This window comes from Martes martes, assembly GCF_963455335.1.
Source record: "Martes martes genome assembly, chromosome: 4".
Lineage (NCBI taxonomy): Eukaryota > Metazoa > Chordata > Mammalia > Carnivora > Mustelidae > Martes > Martes martes.
The window spans coordinates 115,370,498-115,389,624 of NC_137891.1; the positions used below are offsets into that span (position 1 = coordinate 115,370,498).

Consider the following 19,127-nt stretch of genomic DNA (forward strand, 5'->3'; position numbering starts at 1 on the left):
AAGTTACTTAATTTTGCCAAATCTCAGTTTTCTTATTGGCAAAATGAGGAAACTTCCCCCATAAGTTTGTTGATTGGATTAAATAAGATAATACATATAATTTAAAGCACAATGCCTGACAGAGTAAGTGCTCAATAAATATTAACTATTAAATGAAAAATCAGTGACTTTAGAAGCTACAAGGTAAAGGTGCTGGGTCTGGCTCTTTTTTTATTTGACAGACAGAGATCACAAGTAGGCAGAGAGGCAGGCAGAGAGAGAGAGAAGAGGAAGTAGGCTCCCCAATGAGCAGAGAGCACGATGTGGGGATCCATCCCAGGACCCTGAGATCATGACCTGAGCCGAAGGCAGAGGCTTTAACCCATTGAGCCACCCAGGCGCCCCTACTATACTCTTTACTAACTCAAATGTGGCAAGGGTCCTTGGCTCCTTCGCTTTTTTTTTTTTTTTAAGATTTTTTATTTATTTATTTGACACAGAGAGAGACCACAAGTAGGCAGAGAGGCAAACAGAAAGATGGGGAAGCAGGCTCCCTGCTGAGCAGAGTGGATGCAGGGCTCAATCCCAGGACCCTGGGATCATGACCTGGCCAAAGGCAGAGGCTTAACCCACGGAGGCACCCAGGGACCCCTCCTTTGCTTTCTAAGAGAGGAACATCTTGCTCCACTTATGCTGGGGGAACCCAGTGGCAACAGCTGCCTTTACAACTCAAATGCCCAACCAGATTTCCTTTCTGTCCATTCTTCAGAGGTTAGCATTGCAGGCAAGTCTGGCCGTTCAGAAATCATGGGGACAGTTAACCTAAGAAGAATGTGGAAATACAAGGTTGAGCGATTACTCAACCTTGTGACTCACTCTTCATAGATGTCACTTTATTGCCCGCAGAGGCATACTTCTGGCTGCTAAATTTTTCTCACAATAATTGAGTAGGTCAGGCTTTAGAGTTAGGGCTTTCAGGCAAAAGGAAAAACTGAATACAAACCAGAATCCTTCTAAAAAATGATAGGTGATTGGTGAATGATAATATGACGGTAGCTTGTTACAGGAAACTCAGAAGTTCTGGATGTATATCCATGTACAATCATTAAGGATGACTATAAGGAAAATAACAATGTCTCCATAGCTTGGTCAGGACAGTCTATGAGACTGAATGAGAATATTTTATGACTTTCTCAGAATTTGTGTGTTCTGGCAGAGAGATTCCAATTTAGAATGAGTTGTTGTCTCCGTGGGTAAACTTTATATCACCATGGCATAATCTCTACAGTACTTAACACCTAAATATCAGAGAGAGAAAGAAAAGGCACTTAAGATTAAGTATAGAATCCATACATTCTCCCAGAAGCTTAGAAGGGAAGAGTAAGATGAGAGTGGATGAGAGTAAAAACAGAGACGGAGAAAGAGTGAGTGATCCTTATGCCTGATCTCTAAGGAAACCACTGCTCTTGGGGCTGTCTCTCTGTTGTTCACAGGAACCCTATTCCCAGGGTCACACGAGTGGCCTGGAGAGTGGGTGCAGGGCTTTTGCCTCACTGCACTTTCTAGATGCCAAGAGGAAATATCACCGCGGGCAGAGGGTGGGAGAGGTAATAACTGTCATAAGATTTCCTTCCTCGCCACACAATGCTAGAGCTTCTCTCCCCTCTTTTTGAAGAAGTGCGTTTATGACTGATCGCTCAACACCTTGTTGGTTCTGATTGCAGAAAACACACCTTATAAATATATGATAACCATCCTGTAATAGAGAGTGTGACAATTTACTTCACAGTGCGTTTCGGGCTGCTAATTGATCGTTTCAGTCCAGGGACGATTTGGAATAAATTATAGCCATCAAAAGGATATCACAGCTCATTTTGGTGGAAGGTTTTCCATGTCGCTTCGCGTACGTCTCCGCGAGAGCTCAGATCGCACCCGGGGGCGGAGAGGAGGGGTGGGAGCGGGCGGAGAAGCAGGAGGCCGGCGGGGCGGGGCCGGCGGGATGGGGCGGGGCTGGCTGTGGCACGAGCGCGCGCCTCCGCGCGCGCGCGCCCGCCCGCCAGCTGCAGGTCCGAGGCCGGACGGTAGAGGCCTCCCTTCTGAGGCGGCGGCGCGGCCGCAAGCGGCTAGGGTTCCGCTCTCCAACCCGCGCGTCCTTCCCGACGAGGTCCCTGTGCGGCCCGAACACGGTGTAAGTATTCCCCACCCGCTCTCCTCCCCCCGCAGGCAGCAGCGCCTGTTCTTTTGAGGTGAGAGTGTCCCCCGGGCCGAGGGCCCTGCTTGGGGCCGAGGGGCTCACATGCGCAGGGCTTCCCCTTCTGCTCCGGCTTGTCGCTTCCCCTCAGCCGGGCTTTCCCGGGCGGGGGTAGGGGGAGACATGGTAGCGCGGGACGCTGCTCTCTGAGCACCGGGAGCGGGATTAGCGAGGCTTGAAGTCGCCGCGGCCCCGTTGGGGGCTTTGTGTGCGGTTGGGGTCCGCGGCTCGGGTAGCTCTGCTTCTCACGCTGCAATTTGGGGAGGAGGGCTTGTGACAGACCCAGGCTTGGCGTCGGGGGTGGGTGGGCCTTGCCCACCGCAAACCCCAGGGAAGGGCAAGGAGAGCGCGGGTCCGTCCTTTTAGTGACCCGAGGCCGTGCCGGGGTCTCCCGTTCTTCACGTCGGGAGGGCGGCGGGTCGCGCCCCGGGGCCGCGGCGAGAGCGGCGGCCCGAAAGCCTAGGTGACCGGATCCTCCCCGCCCCTCAGCCCGGTCTAGAGTGTGTCGCTCCGCCAGACCCTCGTCTTGTTTTCATTTCTCGGCAAAGTGTGTGCCGTTGTGTGGCTGTCATGAAAAAGGGAGACCCAAAGCCCCAGCCCTGGATAGGTTTCGAATTTGGGGGGGTGGGGGTGGGGGGGGTTCCTACTCCTGTCGCAGGCACTTGCGTTTCCGGTCTCCCCTTCTCGCCCACAAGACGCCCCTGGCAACTTTAATGCTCCTCCGAAGTTAAAACGTAAGAAGGGTCGAGGCCCTTCAGCTCACACATAACACACCCCTCTCTCCCAAGTGCTCAGAGTCGGGGCTTCGCGCGGCGTTCTTAGTTGTTTAGTCCTCTGTCACGCTAATACATTATGTCAATCTAGGGCACGGATGTTTCCATGCAGGCGATTTTGACAGCAATCATCATACCAAGCTATTATGAAGTGTGATGTCAGTGCGTTCTGGAGGACGGATAATATATAAGCCAGTTTTTGACACGCTCTTTTACCAGGAAACCTCTGAGACCATCAGTAAGAGGCATTTTAATTCACACGCCAAAAATATTTTGTGTTTGGTTGACATCTTTCAAAATGCTGAAAGAGGTAGTAGCATTTATCATTTTGTAGGTATTTATCAATATACTCACAGAAGTCCCCCCAGGAAGGAGGAGGGTCTTGTCTTATTCCTATTCTATCATATAAACCAAGGAACAAAGATGTTTTGTCCTACCAAATAGTCAGTGAGAAGGCTCTATTTAGGAAACTAAACATCTTCTAAAACTGGAATGATTGGAAAAGTGAGGAAACTAGTTATGTTTATACCTTTGTTGTGAAAGAAAATCATCTGCTAGCTTAAGTGAGAGACTGTATGTTTTTAGCATAAGTGCTGGGTGTGTGAATTGATCAGTTTATTTCAGGTATGGAAGTCAGGTAAACATTCCAGTCTTGGTGACTACTTGGGTATTACTCTTGGGTATAAAAGACTCTGATTATATAAGGAGTCACTTAAAATAAGTGATTAGGTTCAAGAGTATTGTTAGGGTCCAGAATACGGTATGAATTCTGAAATCTGAAAGTGATCCAAATCTAATCAAATGCTTTAGGCTTGATATTATATAATGTAAACTGTATTTACATGGACCAAATCCTGTAGGAGTCACTTTTACAGTGGACTCCACATGTGTTGATCCAAGATATGATTTTCTTTTCCTTCATTCATTAATTCAATAAGTATTTATTCAATATTTGTTATAGGTCCTCCATTTCCCTTAGCCTTTGAACAGGATCCCCATAGGCAACTAATACTTAATCGTTGAAGTGTAACTAGACTATGTGAATCTTCTCTTGGCTCCAAGAAATTCAAGGAGTATATGAAAGAGTTAAAAAGTGTGGCCTTTCATGTATACAAAAGAAAAATAGGATTGATTACTCTCAAGTAGTAAATCAAGGAAGGAAAAATTAGAAGTTAAGGGTTTTCTCCAGCTTGTGCCCTATTCCCACATAGTGCCATGTGCTTTGTTTTGTTTTTTCTCCTTAAGACTTTAAAAACAAAGTTTAAAGGATTTGCATCATTGAATGGGCTTACGATACTCTTTTTAATTATTTTAGAATGTATAGTTTTCCCTAAAAGTCTGGCTCCTTACTTGGTGTGCTGGACTGACTGGTTTTATGTGAATGAAGGCCTTATATTTTTAGCAAAAATCAAAACCAGAGGGGCAACTGGGTGGCTCATTGGGTTAAGCCTCTGCCTTGGGCTCAGGTCATGATTTCAGGGTCCTGAGATCAAGCCCCAAACTGGGCTCTCTGCTCAGCAGGGAGCCTGCTTCCCCCCCTCTCTCTGCCTGCTTCTCTGTCTACTTGTGATTTCTGTCTGTCTGTCTGTCAAATAAATAAATAAAATCTTTAAAAAAATATCAAAACCACATACTCCTTTCCCCACAACCTGAAGAAAGAACTGCCTACAGTTAAGTCAAGCAAACAAGAAATATCTCAAGTAGTCACAAGTCACAAGCACACCTGGTAAAATTCATTTTCATGGGACACCTGGGTGGCTTGCTTTGGCTCAGGTCATGATCCCAGGGTCCTGGGATTGAGCCCCACATTGGGCTCCTTGCTCAGTGGGAAGTCTGCTTCTCTCTCCCCTCCCATTCCCCGGCTTGTGTTCCCTCATGCTGTCTCTCATAATAAATAAATAAAATCTGTTAAAAAATTCATTTTCCTTGATTTAATAGAAATAGAGAAATACCCAATATGCTTATCCCAATTATTTGTAGTTTTAATGTTCTTGTGGATAATGCTTGAAATAGTTTTTTTTTTTTTTAAGATTTTATTTATTTATTTGACAGACAGAAATCACAAGTAGGCAGAGAGAGAGGAAGGGAAGCAGGCTCCCTGCCGAGCAGAGAGCCCGACATGGGGCTCGATCCCAGGACCCTGGCTGGGATCATGACCTGAGCCGAAGGCAGAGGCTTTAACCCACTGAGCCACCCAGGCGCCCCCAATGCTTGAAATAGTTTTGAGCAATGCCTAGATCCTTGAATATCGAGACTTTTTTGTGTGAAATATGTAAGATGCACCTAAAGAATGTAAAATTTTTTGAAGAACAGTAATAGAAGATGTTAAGAATAATTTTATCTTTGGGGCACCTGGGTGGCTCAGTGGGTTAAAGCCTCTGCCTTCAGCTCAGGTCATGATCCCAGGGTCCTGGGATTGAGCCACATCTGGCTCTCTGCTCGGTAGCCTGCTTCCCCCTCTCTCTCTGTCTGCCTCTCTGCCTACTTGTGATCTCTGTCTGTCAAATAAATAAATAAAATCTTTAAAAAAGAAGATGAATTTTATCTTTAACTCTAAAAAATGTGCTGTAGGGCTGAAACTATGTAACCAAGATATGAATATAAATTGATATAGTCAAACATACCAGGACTTACATATATATTTAGTGTGTTTTTATCTAGCTAGTCGTCTTGGAAGTCTGTTATTTTTCTAATGATGTGTTCATTGCTGCCATTAATCGAACCTATCTTGGAGCTCTTCAATAGTCACTTTTTTCAAAACTCACAGCACATCTTATTAAAAAGCCTAGGAAGTGGTAAGTCATCTTCCTTTGAAGACCTTCAGTACCCAGGGTGCCTGGGTGGCTCAGCTGGTTAAGGATTTGCCTTCTGCTTGGGTCATGATCCCAGGGTCCTAGGACAGAGTCCTGCATTGGGGGGTCCTTGCTTAGTGGGGAGCCTGCTTCTCCTTCTCCTTCTGCATCTCCCCCTGCTTGTGCTTGGACATGTGCTCTTTCTCTCTGTCAAATAAATGGATTTAAAAAAAAAAAAAAAAAGACCTTCAGTGCCCTGAAAAGTAAGGGGGGGGTGATCAAGTCAGGGTAATATTTTTTTTTTTTTTAAAGATTTTATTTATTTATTTGACAGACAGAGATCGCAAGTAGGCAGAGAGGCAGGCAGAGAGAGAGGAGGAAGCAGGCTCCCCGCTGAGCAGAGAGCCCGATGCGGGGCTCGATCCCAGGACCCTGGGATCATGACCTGAGCTGAAGGCAGAGGCTTTAACCCACTGAGCCACCCAGGCGCCCCAAGTCAGGGTAATATAATTTGGGGTCAAAACAATCAGAAAGACAATTAGATGGCTTTCTTTAGCAGCTTTTAAATGAGTTCTGAAGACATTATGTAAACATAGTTTGAATAATGGCAGCACCATTGAAATAAAAGTAGCTGCTAAGAAAAATGCTTGTTTGGAGCTAAACATTCTCTTTGATTGTCAACAAATTTTTAATTTAACAGTTACTTATAGTACAGTGTATACAGCCATATTCAGAAAGTTGTGTTGAGAATTTGGTTGATCTGGATTTTATGAGAGTTCAGTTTTGCTGCTATGATTACAAAAGCTGTTAAGTTCTAGAATGTGGAAATGGCTAGGAAAAATTCAAGATGTCAGGCTAAAATCAGGATTGCCCTATATAATTCTACAGAATTGGTGCTCCATATTCCTTGAAATATAAAAGAATCTTACTCAGTTAAGAAACCAAATTTCACCTGTATTCTATTTTGTGAGCAAGGCATTTACCATTAGCAAAAAAATTCAGTGATCCTTAGACTATAGGTTAAATGTAACTTTTGGGTTGAAACACTTGTCATTTTTAGTAGTTGGTTGTGAACATAGACCCCAAAGTAGATGTGTCCTAGAACCACTGTATACTGCTGTAAGTTAACAATATACTATCAAAATACAGAATCATGAATCTCCTTACCCAGTGCATTTAAACATGATGTTCAAGACCAGAATATGGGAAAGGGAATAGAAAGATAAGGAAAAGAGAAAGAGAGAGAGGGTAAGAGCTAGGTCATGGGGCTTTTGAATTATAATTAGTTGAATTCATTTGAGGGAAGAGTTTATAAGTGCTTTCCAAAAACCACCAGCAAACAATTTAAAATCTGAGGGACTAGTTCAGATTCAACTCCAGCTGAGACTATATGGAAAACCAAGAAAAGCAGAAAGAATGTAATTAGCTGAGTAGGAATTTTTATACGAGTTCAGTTCTAATACCTCAGTATTATATAAAAGGTCCACAGGATCATTAGTGATTAGCAGGCATCCAGACCATAATGACGAGAGATCAAGGCCAGGGGACAAAGATGAAAGAGCCTTCCTGCTTAAACTGAATGTTACAAATGCTGGTGCACTTACATAGGGAAGGTCAGCCAGCAGATAAAAAAAAAAAAAAAATAGAGCAACAATCCCAAAGCAACAAATGTGTTCCTCTCTTTCACCCCAGAGTTAGATTGGATATGGAGATTAACCAAGCTTGAGCTGACACAAAAAGAATGTCCTTATTTCAGCCATTTATAAGACCTGGAAATTTGAGTTCTGTCTGCTTTAATGAGCTTGGATATTGCCCAGAAATTGGGGAAGGGGACCTGCTGGGTCCTGGATACCAGGGTTACATTCCAAACTAAAAGGTCAGTGAACAAGGTGGACAGATCCAATTCCAGATATTTTCTGGGTACACTCTGGATTGTTTGTCCATTAGGTAGACAAAATAGCCCCTAATCTTATAAGTACAAGGACTATACCTCAATATATATGACAGTTGTGGAAAAACAGGTGACATGATGTTAACCTTTTTTTTTTTAATGGATAGCATAACTGTCATGTCTGCTCATCTTCTATAGATTAAGAACCATCCAAATATTTCTTACGTTGAGTCTACTAAATTTTTGTCTATAGTGTTTATAGCTTCAAGACTGGAGTAGGGGGCTTTTAGTATGGCCCCAAGTAGTTGTAATAGAATTAAGTGTGGTTGGTGTAGTTTGAAGTCCATCTCTTTCATAGAGATGGACTCTTGGTTTTAGATTTACAAAGTTTACATGTGGATCAAGAATATAGAAAAGGTGGGAAATTGCCCTGAGTACTGGGAAGTATCATGTGGTAGAATCCTAGGCCAGAAGTGGGGACCAGGTTTACCATGTACCAATTGTATTACTTGAAGAAAATTTTAGTTTCCTTATAAACAAAATGTGTATCCTAGTAAAACCCACTGCGTGTACCTCAAAAGGTAGTTTTGAGCCTCATCTGAGATGGAGTAAATGGAAGGACTTGATTCATTAAGTACTGTGCAAGTGCAGGATTTTATGTGCAACTACACAGGTTTTGTAGGTAAAGGTAAGGGTCATAGACCTTGAGCCGTAAAGATATTTAAACCAAAACATAAATGAAGATGGAAACCTGGCCTTTGGGAATGTGGGAGAGTACAGTAGTTTTAGCATGGGTACTAGAGATGAGTGAATAATGCGGTCATTATTCTTCCTTACTCAGATTCATCAGAAGTAGTATTCTGTTACCAGAGTATTCGCTTCCGCAAGAGATTTATTTATTTATTTATTTATTTATTTATTTATTTATTTATTTATATGAGAGAGACTGCACACATAGGGGGAAGAGGGGAGAGGGAGAGAGAATCTTAAGCAGACATTATGCCTAGCTTGGAACTCAACGTGGGACCTGATCTCATGACCCTGAGATGGTGACCCGAGCCAAAATCAAGAGTCTGATGCTTAACCAACTGAACCACCCAGGTACCCTGCAAGAGATTTTTTTTTTTTTAAAGATTTCATTTATTTATTTGTCAGAGAGAGAGAGAGCACAAGCAGGGGGAATGGCAGGCAGAGAGAAGCAGGCTCCCCACTGAGCAGGGAGCTCAATCCCAGGACCCTGGGATCATGACCTGAGCCAAAGGTAGATGCTTAACTGACAGAACCACCCAGGGGTCCCCCTCCAAGATATTTTTTTAAAAAATTCCTTCCTGGGATTGAGCCCACATCGGGCTCTCTGCTCAACAGGGAGCCTGCTTCCCCCCGCCCCTGCCTGCCTCTCTGCCTACTTGTGATCTCTGTCTAATAAATAAATAAATGAATAATCTTTAAAAAAATAAAAATAAAAAGTTGCTTCCTAAAGGGATGCCTGGGTAACTCAGTTGATGAAGCATCTGACTCTTGGCTTTGTCTCAGGTCGTGATCTCAGGGTCATGAGATTGAGTCCTGTGTTGAGCCCCTCATTGAGCCCTGCATTGGGCTCTGTGCTCAGCAGGAGTCTGCTTGAGTTCTCTCTCTTCCCCTCCCTCTCTCTCTGCCCCTCCCCCCACTCATATGTGTGCACTCTCTCTCTCTAGAATAAATAAATCTTTAAAAAAAATAAAAATGCTTCCTAAGGACCTGTTGAGTATAAAGAAACCTGCCAGCTTGCTTAATGCTATCAAGTCCAGATATTCAGCATTGGCACTGAAGGCAAACTCTGCATGTGGGGAAAATTAGCCAGACTTCCATGCCTTGATTCTTGTGCTCTCAGAAGTTCTTCTCAGAGATTTCATTAATTCCCATTGCTACCTTCATGTCTTAGGGGAGAAGCTGGCTGGAGTTCCATATATTGGCTTAATTGGTCAGCTGTGGACATTTTTCAGCAATTTTTATTCTTTCCACAGCAGCAACCCATTTTTGCTGCAGAGATAGCAAAACTTCCTCCCCAATCCCTTGCAGGCCATTTAAAAAAATTAACACTCATATCTTTTAGTTGTTCTTACTTTCCTCTTTGTATTTCAAAGTTACCAAGACTGCTGGGGAAAGAACAGTTTGCCTCTCTATCTCACAGAAACACCAGTACAGATACAGGCAGCATCATTGGCTCCCACCGACATGGGGCATGGCTTCAAGAGGGGATGGGAGAATGGAAAGTGTGGTCTGGGACGTTATGGGGTGGTATACACTCATCTTTTTTTCTGTTGAGCTTCAGAATCTACCCTACTAAAGAGTAAAAATGGTGCCCCTTGTCTGAAGTCATTGGTTAGAGGGATGTTTTCTGGAGGTTTGTTGAATATCTTCCACACAGTGATGCTTCATAAATTCACATTCTGTGAGGCACAGTGTATTTGAGTCAGTATATTATATTGGGGCATTCGATTCAGACAGTCTGTGTTTCAGTATCACATCTACTACTTACTTGCTAAGTGGCTTGGGCAAGTGTCTTAATCTCTCTGAGCCTTGGTTTCTTTATCTGCAAAATGACAATAGATTCTACTTTTTAGGATTGTTGTACCTGGCATGTGTGCTCAGCAAATGGAGCTATCTTATTAGGCTCTGGAGAGTGAGGGAAGAGTATAAAGAAATTTCCATTTTCAGGGAGCTTACACTGTGGTTGGAAGGGACTGAGTAAAATAAAACTGACAAGACCATACAGGGCAGAGAATAGGCGTGACATGTAAGTGCTGCAGATAATGAAGAGTTCAGCAGTCCGTCAAGGACTAGGATGATGATGAAAGATTTCAAGATAGAGGTGGGAATTTCTCTCTGGGATTTACAGTCTGGATGGGGTTCAGATATATATGGTGCAGCTGAGGCATCCTAGATGGCAGGAAGAAGCAGTGATCAGAACACACACTACAATAGGGGTGGGGGTATGCCAGAGTGGAAATTTAGCCAGCTTTTGTGCCAGATAGAAGAACACAGAATCCTATCTCTGCTGTGAGATTTTGATTGGACAAATATCTTAACTTGTTTAGTCTCGGTTTTAACAACCTTAAAATGGGTATAATATCTCATTTAGTTGAAGAGATTAAATAAGATGATGTTTGTAATGCCTACCATGGTCCCTGGCACCTCAGAAGTGTTAGTAAAATGAAGATAATCCGTATGGTATTTTCAGAGGACAATTGGAGGGCTGTCTGTCTGAAGAGCTGTCTTGCCTTGTGCAGGCTAGTAGTGGGAAACAAACAAGAAATGTCTAGTTATGGAGAGTGGAGCAGAGGTTTAAAGGCCAATTTAAGGAGCTGGGGTTGTTGCAGGCTATGAGAGCTATCAAGGGCTTTCCAGTGAAGTAGGAGTTATGGTAGTTAATATTAAGGCATTCTGAAAGCTATTTTGGAGGAAGGATGAAACTCATTTTGTGCATGTAAGGTGACAGGGATATAGATTAGGGATAGTGAAAGGGTGATCAGATGTGGTTGATGTGGTCTCTTTAAAGTTTCTTTCAGGGGCTCAGATGGTTAAGCATTTGCCTTTGGCTCAGGTCATGATCCCAAGGTCCTAGAATCGAGGTCTGCATCAGGCTTCCTGCTTGGCAGGGGGACTGCTTCTCCCTCTGCGTGTGCTCTTTTCTCTCTTTCTCTCAAATAAATAAAAAAATAAACTTTTTAAGAAAAAGTTTCTTTCATAGAAGGAGCTAAGGACTAAACAGTGTGGAGGTAGAGAGTGTTTTGTTTTGTGTGTAGACTCCTAATATTTAATGTCAGTTGCCCATAATAAAATTAGTATAGACCCATAACTTTGGAAAATAGAACTCACTCAATATTCAGGGACTGTAAAAGCTGGGAAGTAACTTTAATGTTAAATAACCCCTAGAACTTGCTTCAGCTCAAATAATAGCCCTTTAAAAGATCTCCTTTCCCTTTTCTGTTAATGAAGATGAGTGTGGGCCTTTCACCGGTTTCCAGGAAAGCATTAAGTACATATCATTGGTAGCCATATGAAGTTTGAGGGTAGGATTGTAGTGGCATTGGGTTAAATGGGGAGGATGGTGCTAGCAAAATGGTAATTTTGATGACTTTATTTGGTGATGTTGTGATTTGGATGAGAAAATTCTGTCCTTTCCCTGGGATTTAGAAGTGATTTAATTAAAGACACAAACCTAGGAAATAGTTTTGGATACTAAGGGTTTTATTTATATTGTCTCTCATTTTCTCCTCACTTCCTTTTTTCTGCCCATAACAGTTTTATAGTGGGAGAATGCATGGTACACAATTGTATTTCTAAACGTAGTCACACTGATTATATGGACACCAGTTTTTTATAACGTGAGGAAATCGCAACTGCCTATTACTGTTCAATGGCCTTAAACATGTTAAGCAGGAAAGGATAACTGACCTACCATTGATTTCATGAATTCTGCTGTTCTCTCACTCAGGGCAAGGGCAACATGGTGCTAATAGCTCTGGGGTGTCTAGGGTGTCATAGTAGTTAACTATAGCCAAGGATTGCTTCCCTTGGAAGGAGGATGCACAGGCCAAGAGAATTGTGCACAGTGGTTGACAAACACAGGAAGGGGATGAATGACAAAGGAAAACACAGGCCCTGTAAGGTTAGAGGCAAAACAAGCTGGCTTAGTCCTGTTGCTTCTGAGCAGGGGCAAGGAGTGTATTTCATTTCTCACCTCTTGAGTTTATTTAAATTATCTCTTGATGTGAAGGTGGAAAGAAAGCATGATGTTATAAGGCTCATTAGTATTAAGATGCAAACATGCAGATTATATCCAGCTCCTGACACTCCTTTTCATTCCAGCTTAGAAACTGAAGACTACAAAAGAAACCTGTTTAAGGGAAGGAAGGAGAGAAAGCAAAAGACATTTCCCTACTTTTTAATGAGAAGTGTTTTGGGAATATATATTATTTTTGGATTTTTGGTATCCATGCCACCCTAACAGATCATCCAGAGTCGCTCCTGGTTGAAAACTGCCAGGGGTTTTGAATCATGGGCGGATGGCATTGGACAGGGGTATTCAGGGTGCTGCTGTCATTAATTTTGCTGAAAGAGCCTCATCAGAGACCCAAGTCTCCTCTCCATGGTGGGTGGCACTGAGACCTGGAGAGGGCCTCCATGCAGATTTCAGCCTTGCCCCCTCCTCCAACCTGTCTGTCTTCTGCTCCTGCAGTGGGACTTCTCTCTCTCTTCCCCTTTTTTTCAATTAAATGAATTAATTACCAGGCATTTAACTTTTTGCCAGACTCTCATTATGCCCAGAGTTTTTGCTGAGCGGCAAAGGGAAGTAATAACATTCGCAGTGAGGGGCAAATCCTGTTAATGAACAAATTAAAGTTCAAACAGTGATTCAAGTTCACAACCTCTCCATGGCTCTTCTCTTTAATAAGAGTTATACATGTTACTTTCCTGCTCTTTTCTCCCTTTTATTACTTTTTAAGCTTTTCATCAACACTGCCGGGGCATATTTGAAGCTCCCAGCCTTTCAGCCCTGACAAGGACTGGAGCAGTTATAATCCCATCTTAATTTGGCAACTTTTGTAAAACACATAAAGGGCCCAGGGCCACCTTTGGTCACCAGGACCGGGTGACCATATAGCTTCCACCTCCTGCTGGGACTCTGTGGGTTGCTCCTCTCCCTATGCATTCCTCTACCTACACACTGGTCCTCTCCCTGTGCATTTCTCCAGCAGTTAGGAATTTATCATTCTCCTTCCCGTCCCTTTGCACCACTTTGCTGAGCCAGTGAGTGGCAACTGTCTGAACCCTTGCCTCTCTGTATTCCTTCTCCTGTCACACTCTCCACCTGTCTAGTTGCAGCACTAGGGAGAAGAGGACTACGTGAGAAGAGGGAGGAGTCTCTGGACTAAAAGCTGGGAATATTTATGGGAAAGGCGTTTGAGGTAGGAAGGATGCCTGACCACCATTATTACCAAATGCTGCTAGCTTCACTTAGGGGACCATGCCTGCAAAGGCATTGAAAGGCCCAAGCCTCATTGGCCCAAACCGGAGCAAGGCAGGGGCCTGGTGTGAAGGAGCCCAGGAAGCGTCGGGTGCCCGCCTACTTCTTTTTCTCCTTTTTTTTCCCCCCTCCCCATACTGTGGATTGCGTGGGGGTCTTTTCCACCTCTGTGCCTGGCTTCTCACCACCATCCCCTGAGCGTGGCGACTTGATATAATCACCATGACAACTGCAATCTACGAGCATACACATAATAGAGATGAAATAGACAAAAGATTAGCATGCCATGAAAAGTACAATAAGTTTCTTATTTAGCATTTAGATAACTGTCTTTCCTTCGGAGCAAGCTTCAAAGTTGAAGCCAGTTTAGACCAAGAGGATTAATTCTTTCTCCCGCATGCTTCATTGAATCTCTCATTACCAAACTTTGTCTGTATTGATGTAAGATTTGATTGAAGATTAGAGCATTTAGCAAATCTTGCTTTTCTGCATGTATCAGGTCCTTTCAAGCACGGATCGCAGTGCCCAGTGGTCAATACCCTTACTTTTATCCAGTGTCTGCTTCATTTAAACTTAATCAACTCCATCAGCGAACTGGAACAGGGAAACGTCCCTGCGGTAAGAATGTTGTGCTTTTGTGGGATAATTCTTTGCTCTTTCCCGATCTGTTGCCGTTAAACCTAAAATTGCACTATGATGAACTTTTTTTTTAATCAATATGATAATGACAGTTGGGCCTGAACACTCTTGTAGGACTTAGACTAGAGCTGAATCTGGCTTCCATCACCAAAACAACTTCTGGTCCTATGATAGTCCACCTCCTTTTGTGTGGCTTTAATACCTTTCCTTCCCTGACATTGAATATTGCTCAAGCTGGAAAATGATGCATCTTTGTAGGGAAGGCTCATATGTCACAGCCAGAAAGTGAAGCAGACCGATTGGTTGTGTGAATTATCTGACTTGCTGCAGTGAATTATTTGCACTATTTCCCTACCTAGTCAACAAGTTCCTGAGGTATAGTAGAGATCAATCAAAACTGACAGCCTGCATGTGAAGGCTTTACTGTGTAAATCTGGCGCACTCATCCTGGCCATGCCGGCCCTGGCATCTGTATATCATTTTTATACTGCTACCAGTAGAGCAATTTCGAAAGTATTTGCAAGGAAAATGCGTGTCCCCATCTGTTCCTAGAAGCATAAATGTGCCACCTTCAGAGGGTTTTCACTGGTAATCATATCTTTAATGATCAACAGACTAGTGATATATATTTTTCCATAAAATGGGGTTTTCTTCACTTTATTGTGATTGGCTAGAATAAATAGCTTTTCCATATGTTAGGGAGATAAAATATAAGATTAGCAGAGGTCGTTTGTTGGATAGTAAAGAAAAGAAACAATTCATTCCAAATAATCTTTGAAAAGAAGCAATGACAAAATTAAGTTGCAATAACAGAGCATCTGAGACCCCACATCAGAAAACAGACCTAGTTCCTCCCTGGAAAAGGAGCCGTTTAAGAGCAGAAACTTAGTCTTCTAGAGGACTCTAGTGGCTTATTTTCATGAGACAGGAGGGAAGGAGCAGGGTAAGGAGAGACTGAATAATACTTATTTGTTCTACTTCTAAGGTCGTATTTTCTATCCCTTTATTTTTTGAACTTATTTCTCAAATTCCCTTTATTTTACCTGCTATTTTCCCATCTTCACTGCAGCACCCTTGGTAAGTTGGTGGGTGGTGTGTACAGCAAGTAGGAAATGCCAACCCTGCTGAATTTCTCTTCAGGCCTACAAGGAGATGGGGATTGTTATGTGCTTAAAAAAATCAAAAGGCTGGTTTCCTCCATAGGAGAGTTCTCTTCTCCCGTAGTAAAGGTTGACTTTGGAGAGCCAGACACATACCTGCCTTTGAGTGAAATTCCATAGCCATTCAGAAGGTACCTGAAGGTAGCCAAGACCCACCAGAGAATCCCCAGGAAGTATTCTCCCATCTGTATAGGTTATAGTCCAAAAAAACAACCAGGCCCTGATCTGCCTCCCTGCCCCCACACCCATGCAAGTATTCTCCACTCTCAGCACCCAGGAGATCCTCCCTTTTCAAATGCAGACACTCTTAGTTTTGTAGACACTGTTCCCTCTTGGGGAAATTTGGAAACTTCTTCCCCAGGATCTCTGTGTAGAGGTTTCAACTGCCTGCCCAGAAATCTCCAATTCTATTTTGTTTCCAGGGTTGCGAAAGAATCTCCTGTTCCACAAAGGACTGACATTGTATGATGCCTGAATCTGTCTAAACAATGTCTTCAGCCTTCAGGCTCTCCAGAAAACAGCGGAAAATAGAGCGGTTTAGACCTGTTTTCTATAACTCAAGAATTGAGAATAAGAAGTTGGGGTGGCAGTTTCTCTCTAAACATTGAAAATAAGACCAGTCAGTAGGTTAACTGTTAAGCTGATTCAATACTATTATTATTCCCCACCCCCCCCCAGACAATGGGACAGTGTTACCCACTCTACCCCCATAGTCCATAGAATTTTTTTTTGCTCTTTCTAAATGCCTACTGCTCTTACTGCAGCAGGAATATATGGGTATTAGTTTGAAAATTGGAAATGTGGTCTTCCTGCTGGTCCCAAGCAGAAAGTCTACTAGCACCTTAGACCTAAATTGTGTTAACTTCGTGGCCCTAATGAAGCTTGGGAACACTGACAAAACAGTAGAAAAATAGCTCACCCAAGTCTCTGGCCAGAAGAAGATCGGAAAGCCATCATCAAAAGATTTTCTTTTAAAATTTACCCTTAATCTTAGAAACATAAGCTTATAGGTTTAGGTTGCACATACGCAGGCATAGACTGTGTAGGATTTACAGGTAGATCACATTTTGCCTGATCTGAAACCCCATTTGCTATAATACTGCAATTAAGACTAAAAGAAAGGGAAGTCACACTTGTGGTTTCCACACACCGTATTGTGGTTACACTGCAGATCTGCAGTCTTCAGTGAATTTGCTCGCTGCAAAGATATTCTGCCATGTGTTGTGTATGAAACAATTTACACTTAATTCAAAAAATTGAATTTCCTGATTTCTGTGTATTTAGTTTGAGACCCATTTTGTATTGACTTTTTCTATGTTGTTTTCATAAGATGAAGTTAAAAAAAAAAAAAGAACCAACTGATTTTATGTGGGAGATGTAAATGTGTGATGTTTGCTCCTTGCCCTGCCCAAGAAGATGAGGCTGTTATTACTACAGGTGGGACGTTTCCCAGTCTTTCCTGCTGTGCCCAGGGGTCCTGTCTAAGCCACAGACCTCCATCAGGAATGTTGCTGTCCACACCAGAGTAGAAGATGCTGCAGATCTTACCTTTGGGTCTCATGTTGGCTGGGGTTCTGAGCCATAGAACTGCAAAGCATCCAAGTTTTCCCCAAATCCCAGAATGGAGCCATTTGCAAGACATAGTCCTTTGCTGCTTCAGAACCACAGACCCTCTACACATCATATCCATAGCAGAGATGGAAGTCTTGGCAACTATTGGACAAGTATTGCAGATTTTAAAAACAAATATACTGTGTTCAGGGTGAAAATTACCTGCAGCAACAATGCTGTCTCTTTCCCTGTGCAGCTTCACTGCCGCCAAGCAACCTCATCAGTTCAGGCTTATTTCACTGAAAATGTACTTAATTCCAGAAAAACTACTAATACCTATATGTAACTATTATTTGTTAGCCAATTTTATGACAACAACCCTCCCACCTTAGAAGAAAATATTGAACCTAAAATCTAATTCAGATATTTGAAAACATATAATAAGGTGTGAATTTGTATATAATCTTTTATGATTGTAATATGCATAGTATGTGGTTTCTAGATACCCCTTAACAAGTCAAGGTGGGCAAGCAGTGGGGTGTTTTGAAAAGAAATTCAGATTTTTAAAATAAGCATAAGGAAATGCCTGTTTTGATTAAGGAAAATAAACTGATCATTAAGACAAAGAGAACTGTTAAAATTTAGTGTCAGTTAACAATCTGTATGTTAAATTACTGATAAAATGGCACCTGGATCTTAAAAATGCCAAGGTGTTTAAAGCTATCAGAAAATGAAAATTTTGGAGGAATTGAAGTTTCTTTTTTGTTTTTCTTTACTCTAAACCACATACTAGTAGTACTTTCAGTCACTCTTGGCTTTTATTAGAAATTTTCATCTTGTTCCAGAAAAGCAGCTTGTATAGTTAATAACCTCGGTCTAAAGAACGTTATTTCTCAGGAGAATTTCTACATTCACCCTTGTCTGTGAACACTTGCTAAGGGATGTGTTTTAATTTTAGGTCAGAACAACTGGGTTAAGATAGGGAGAAGACACGAGTTTTTCCTTATGGGGGATGGGGGAGGAGAAAGGAAGCTAAATTAGTTTTACTGTGCGGCTAAAGGACTACTCTAGGTAGCAGTGTGGTAGGGAAATTTGGATTTCTAAGCAGTGCTCTTCTGCCAATCCATTTCTTAACAGTCTTGGAACCATTCCCCTTTGGAGCAGGTTGCAGGTGGTCGATCTCCGTCTCTCCCACCTCCTCTCTGTCACCTTTGCCCAGACTTTTTGCCCAGGTACTTTCTTCCTGGATTCCCCCCCCCCCCCCCACATACCAACACAAACGCCGAGGGACCCGACAGCTGTTTGAAGAAGCCTGCTGTTCGCCCTGGACCGGGGAGGGATCCCATCCTCCTCTGGGCGTTCAGGATCCGGGTTTAGGCTCCTTCCAGCCCTCTGCGCCGCTGGACGAAGGAAGGGGCAAGTCAGCGGGCTGTTCTGGGCCGTGGCCTCCAGGGCACGTGACCCGCGGGCAACGACGGGAACCATCCGTGGACGACGCCAGCCACGACTCCGTTTCTGTTGGCCGGACGCCTTAGGACACACCTGCCCCCGAGCCCGGAGCGCAGCTGCCGAGTGACCCTGGACCCAGGTCCGGTCCGACCTCAGGCAGGAGGTGTCAACCTGAGCACGCGCGCGCCCTGCCCTGACAGGGCTGGGGTCGCCTTTTTATGCTGGAGAAGCTGGTTTGCGAGCACGAGCGGATCGCCAGTTACTACTCGCCTTGGGTTAACCCCAAGACAAGCGCGCGGGAAAAGGGAGAAATAGGAACTGCGCCCTTGCTGACCGCCCTCATCCCTCTTTGTGTCCCAGCACACCGCCTTGAGAGCGCAGTCGCAGCTCCCGGCCCCGGGGCCAGAGACCCTCGGGTTTCACTGCCCTTAGCCTCGGGCGGAGGCTGAGATAGTGGGGGTAGGCTTGACCCCGGCGGGAGAGGCCCTGCGAAAGGGAAGTGGGACGGGGAACTTCTGCAATGTCCAGCGGCCTCTCTGTCACACACTTATTTCCAGACATTTACGACGAAACGCCCTTGGGGAGAGAGCCGCAGTTCCTCTAGAGTTCCCGGGGTACGCTGACCCAAGTGT

At 43.6% G+C, this 19,127-nt stretch overlaps 1 long non-coding RNA gene across 1 annotated transcript in view; it reads left to right on the top strand.

Moving 5' to 3' along the window:
* The first annotated feature begins 2,069 nt into the window (after positions 1-2,069).
* Positions 2,070-19,127, top strand: part of LOC308342214 — a 21,259-nt gene continuing 4,201 nt past the window's right edge. Inside the window, exons 1-2 of the long non-coding RNA XR_013966767.1 lie at positions 2,070-2,167; positions 14,196-14,314. This is a non-coding gene — a long non-coding RNA (uncharacterized lncRNA). The remainder of the gene's footprint in view (positions 2,168-14,195; positions 14,315-19,127) is intronic.